Here is a 5,731-nt window from a genome sequence, read left to right on the forward strand (position 1 = left end):
CTGTCCTGCCCCAGGGCTCATACTCTTTGTGACTTATTGTTTAACTTTACAAGCCCCTTGGCTTTTATGAGGGTTATTTATAAAGCTCTGGGCTTTGATCTACAGCATAAAAAAGCAAACTCCTATGTCTGAAAATGTCACAGGGATTAGGGGAGTCTTTGAAGTAACCTCCTGGCAGGCAGTGCCCGCCCAACCGCCCCTGCAAAAGGCCTCCAACCCTGGAAACCCCAGCCAGGGCACTGGGGCCTCAGTTGGGGCGGATGTGGCCCCTGTCCAGGTGAGTGACATGTGTGGGTCTCCTCCCCCTGGAACACCCTCCCAGCCCCAGGCACCAACCAGGCCACCTTGGTCTCCAGATATTGGCCACATCTGTCTGTCTCTCACGTTTATGGACAGCCAGAGGCTGCTGTCTTGTGACTGTGAGCCCAGCAGTAGCAACTGCAGGGGTTTTAAAGAGTGGATTATTCTCTCTGTCTTATTGGTGGGGAGGGGGCCAGGGTGTGTAAGAAGAGAGAAGGAACAGTTCTCAGCGAGGCAGGGCCGGGCTTCTGGAGACTGCTCCTTTCCTCCCAGTTCTGAGGCCCAACAGTCCACCCTGCGGCTGTGCATGGGAGCTCATTTGCTTTTCTCCCTAAGTCAGTCTGGCTCTACCTGGGGGCTTAGGCCAACTTGTAGGTGTGGTGGGGAGATAGAACCCAGGAGATGATCCTGTAAAGCAGTCTTCCCTGCCCCTCCATGCCCCGGTGGTGGGAGGCCGGGGGAGCCAGGATGCCTTGTCCAGCACACACACATTCCCTGTGGCCTGGCACCTTCTCTCTTGCTCTCTGAACCTTTCGGAACCTCCAGGCTTTTCCATGGCTCAGTACAGGGAAGAGCTCCGGTCCCAGCTTGCCTCCCCTGAGCTGTGTAATCTCAGGCAAACCCTTTCCTTCTTTGAACTGCTCTTACCTGGTTTCCAAAATGGGGCACCTCATACCACGCAGGGTGCCTGGGGATTAAACCAGGTCATTCTCAGGAGCACACATGCTGCTTGTCAGCCCTCAGAGGAGCCAGGGGTCTCCCACTCTACAAGGCCCAACTTCCTTTCTCAGGACGGAAGCCCAGGAGGAGGTGGAGCTGGGCTCCAGAGGGAGGGAGATCTGAGGGCTCATGAACACGATCTGGACTGGGACTGTGCTGGTGTTGGCAGCTCATCAAACTACTACTTAAAATGAGTGACTTTGTGTGTAAACGACACTTTGTTGGCTAAAAGTATAAAAGTGAAAAGAAAACACATGCAAATGGAAAACAGTCAGAGCTGGCCTGGTGGTTTCTTCCTGTACCCATAGCCACTTGGGAGGCTGAGGCAGGAGCATCACAAGTTCAAGCCCACCTCGGGCAACTCAGCAACCTAAGGAGCCCCATCTCAAAATAAAAAAAGGTTGGGGATGTGGCTCAGCGGGGAGGTCCTAGGTTCAATTCCTAATACTGCAGAAAAGAAAGCAAAAGAAAAGACAAGAAAAGCAGTTGATCATTATAAGATTAAAAGGACACAAAACTCTCTGCTACCTTCATTTCTGCGACCCAGCAACAAGGCGCTTGTTCATTCAGTCAGTGAGTCACTCACACAATGTTTAGTGAGAGTCTGCTATGTGCTACATATAACGGTTCGCCACTTCTTGCAATCATGCGTGTGCAGTGCCATTCATTTTCTGGACATATGATCGAGAACATGCACAATGCGGTCGGCCCACTTTTCCCAGGGCCTGCAGCCTGGAGAGTTCTCTTCAAGCAGGTTCACATCTCTCTTGTGCCTCCCAAAGGCTGTCTAGGTGTCCCTGGCTGCATGCGACAAATCTATTAAACTCATCCTCCCGGGCGGATGCCCTGCACTTTTCTTCAGTTATGCGCAGCACTGCGGTGCAAATCTGAATTTGTGCACATGATAAATTCCTGGGGGCTGAAGAGTCTGCAAATGTCCAAATTAGATAGAGTTCAAAATTTAAATCTATCAAGTCAGCCCTCTGCTTGCCATTTTAGGCATATTCCCAGTTTTCTCAGAAAATGGAACCAAATTGGGTGCTCAGTGGTGCAATCGGTTACCATTTGATATGCAGAATAGAGACCCAAATCCCAATGCCACGGAATCCTGCCTCAGCCAGCTCCTCTGGCTTTGTCTCACTCTGCTTTTCAGCCACACTGATCTCTCCTACCTCAGGGCCTTTGCATCACTGTGGCAAGTCTGCCTCTGTACCTTTGCTGAGGGTGATGCTGATTTCAGCCCTACAGGAACAACTGGTTACATTTGCAGGGACTGCAGGGAGTGGGGGTTAAACTAGGCACCCTGACACAAGCCGGTTCAACCCACTTCTGCTTGAGACCCACTAGAATTACATCTGACCGCACAGGGGAAGGGTTAGATTACCAGATGCCAGCTGCAGGGCCAGGGTCCCCAGGCCACTTGCATGTGACTGATTGGCTACAAATTTGAGGATTTCCGTAATGCCCCTCATGGTTGATGTTTGGCTGGGATGGTTCACAGGGCTCAGGAAAAAGCTGTCCTTTTGCTTCCAGTTTTATTGTAAAGGGTCAAACCAGGAAAGCCAAAAGGAGAGACCCACAGGGTGAGGCTGGAGGGTCCCCAAATCAGAGCTGTGTGTCCTCTCCCTGTGGAAACGGGCTGGGCACCCTCCCTGCACAGCAGGAAGCTCCCCTGAACCTTAGTGCTCTACGTTCAGACCGGAGTCGCCTTATGTAGCTGTGATTGAACCACTGGCCGTGTGCCCGAGCCCTGTGTCCAAGCTTCGCTCCTGCCTGGAGTTCAGGGACTCAAAGCCCAAGCTCCTAGCCACCTGTCTTTCCCATAGCCAGCTCCCCTCCAAGTCATGTCACCTCTTAGCCTAAACTTGGTTGTGGTCAAGGGACCCCAGAATAACAGACATTAACCATTGCTCTGGAAATCCAAAGGATGCAGTCTCCTCCCAGGAGCCCGGTACAAAAGCCAGTCAAATTCTTTACCAGCGCTGGGGCTGTGCTCAGTGGTAGAGTATTGGGCTAGTGTAAATGGGACCCTGGGTTCAGTTCAGTCTCGAGCAACTTGCACGCACACAGGCACACACACACACACACACTTTATATAACACAACTGATTATTGAAATTTAAGTCATATGTTTATAGCTAAATAAAACAGTACATAAATAATTCCCCATTTCTTAGTGCTTTACTATATTTTGCTCTTATCCACATTCTTGAGGTTATCTATATCTATTATATCTAAGTGCCAGAGATAATGTCCAATGGTATCTACCCACCTCCCAACATCATGCTAGTAGTTTGAAATCAGAGTATTTACAGCATAGCAATTGGCAAGGGCTATAAATCAGGGCCTAATTTGTTCTTTGTGGATTGCCTAATCTCAGGAAGATGATAGAGAAAATGTTAGTAACACAGGCGAGACTTGCAAGTGTGCTGTATCTCTAGTTGTTGCATAGAACAACAAGAACAACAAAATCAAGGCAATATTTTTCCAGTGCTCAAAACTTGTGCAATTCAGCATTGTGGACGCGTGTGTGAAGCTCTGATTTGCATTTTCATTGTTTCATTTTCAACTTCCTTTTAGCAGGTAAATGAAAATATCAGCCAATATTCCTGCCTGCACTATTCCTTGCCCATCCATTTCAACCACCAGTTGGCTACTGGTACCAGGGTTGGGCAAAAATCAATGAAAGTATTTTCTGAGATGCAGTGCACTTTACAGAGTTAATGAGAAGACTATTGCCTACTTTACTAACATTTAAAATTGGGTGCTATGCACCCTTTATGTCAATACAGCTTGGGATAAATTTATGCATATAATGGATATACTTTTCCCCCTGGACAGCAGGGCCTGGGCCGTTGTGATAGGCAGTTTGGATGGGACACAAAGGACAGGGTCCCTGAAGAGCTAACACTGGAGGTGAGACCCTCATGATGCAGGAGCCTGAATGCCAGGCTCAGAGAGGGAGACAGACGGCTCCAAGTCACACAGCTAGGCAGTTGCAGAGCTGTGAATCAGAGGGGTGTGGAGCAGCCTGCCCTTTCATCCTGTATCTTCTCCCCTCTGCCCCCTAAGACCTGGTCTGCTCGTGTCTGGGGCTAACCTGGGCTTGTCTGAGGATGAGGCTAACCCAGCCCAGCCCTGGACTCCTACAGGCAGAGCCATTTGCCGGGTCTCTGAGTGCCAGTTCGTGGGGCATGGGCCTGATTAGTCCGTGCGGCATGGCAGTTTTCGGGGGATTAATCAGGTTGGAGCCAGTGGGGGGAGGGAGGCTGGGGAACGGAAGGAATCAGAGGACCTTGCGGTTACTCCTGACCTATGGCCACAGCCAGCCCAGGTAGATGATCTGGGAGATGCCAGTGGCAAGGGGACACTCAGGGCTCCAAGGAAGTCTTTGGACCTTTCCTTAGAAAGACAGTGCTCAGAAAAGGAGCACAGGCCTGAGGTCCCCACAGAGGGGCCCTGGCTCCTACACCTGGGTGTCACAGGTTAGACAGGGGCAGGAGATGGGGCCAGGTGGAGTAGGAGGGGACACCTGTCCACATCCCAGAATGCTCTCTAGCTCTGAGTGTGCCTTCCGTATGCCTCTCTGGGCCTCAATTTCCCCATCCCTAGAATGAAGATGTGACAGCGTTTCCATCCCAGACCTCAGGGACAATGCAAGGAGGCCATGGGCATGGCCACAGGGACACTCGTGTGTTCTTCCGTATCCCTCAGGCCCTTTATCTGCTGGCACTAGCCCAGACCCTAGGGACCGGCCTCACCACTTCCCTCCCTGGGCAAAGGGGAAACCCATGTGGGGACGCAGTGACTACTGTGGGTGGCAGGGGATCTAAGGACTGGGCCTGGAGTTTGGGATGGGGCGGCACGGGGCAGGAGGCCAAGCCAGCCCTCAGAGCAGTGATCTTGGCTTTGTGGGTCATGGAGCCCCTGGGCCTTCGATAGAGCTGTGGACCTTCTGTCCAGCACACTGCATCGGCACACAGGGTTTTGTATGTCACTTCGGGGTTCATGGACTGGAAACCTACCAGTGGACCCCTACTGGAGAAGCGCCGGGTATTGTTCTTCAGGGTGCTGGATCCTTCCACGAGGAGAAAAGGGAGGGAGGGAGGGAGGGAAGCTGTTCCCGAGGCTGCTGGAGTCTTATTTACTGCCACTGTCAGGACCTGCATCCCCCATCCTCCGCCTTGGCCAGGCTTGGTCCCTGGATCGGGTCAAACCAGATTACTCTTTCCCCAGATCTGCCACACACCAATGGTACCCTTAGCAGGCGCTAGGTTTGATATAACAATCACAAATGTGAGGGCACAGTGTCTGTCTGACAAGTGCGAGGTCCTGAGTGTGATCTCCAGTACCAAAGAAGAAAAGAATCACAATGTTGGCCTCGCACGCACGAAGCCCTGCGCTCTGTCCCGAGCACCCCCCCCATCGTATGTGGAATGCAAAACGGAGAATCAGGTTATCATGTACCTTAACTTGGGCTTTCTGATATAATTTGTCTCCTCACACACTGCCAAGAAGAAAAACACATTTGTAGTTTTTTAAAAAGGTGTCTTTTAAGTAATTTTAAAGGCGATATGGTGACCTTGTAATATTATGAAAGGCACAGAGAGGTAGTCAGAGAACAGAGCCTTTTGGGGTTCATACTCCTCACCCCTATCCAATACCATAGGCCTCTCCTCCAGCTCACTACTTTTTTTTTTTTTTTTTTTTTA

At 50.9% G+C, this 5,731-nt stretch overlaps 1 long non-coding RNA gene across 1 annotated transcript in view; it reads right to left on the reverse strand.

The window, feature by feature from the left end:
* LOC104848150 overlaps positions 1-5,731 on the reverse strand; it is a 19,905-nt gene that overhangs the window by 6,631 nt on the left and 7,543 nt on the right. The window contains exon 4 of the long non-coding RNA XR_002024702.2: positions 949-1,948. This is a non-coding gene — a long non-coding RNA (uncharacterized LOC104848150). The remainder of the gene's footprint in view (positions 1-948; positions 1,949-5,731) is intronic.

Source organism: Fukomys damarensis, unplaced genomic scaffold (genome assembly GCF_012274545.1).
Source record: "Fukomys damarensis isolate Sample0158 unplaced genomic scaffold, DMR_v1.0_HiC HiC_scaffold_12, whole genome shotgun sequence".
In the NCBI taxonomy this organism is placed as follows: Eukaryota; Metazoa; Chordata; class Mammalia; order Rodentia; family Bathyergidae; genus Fukomys; species Fukomys damarensis.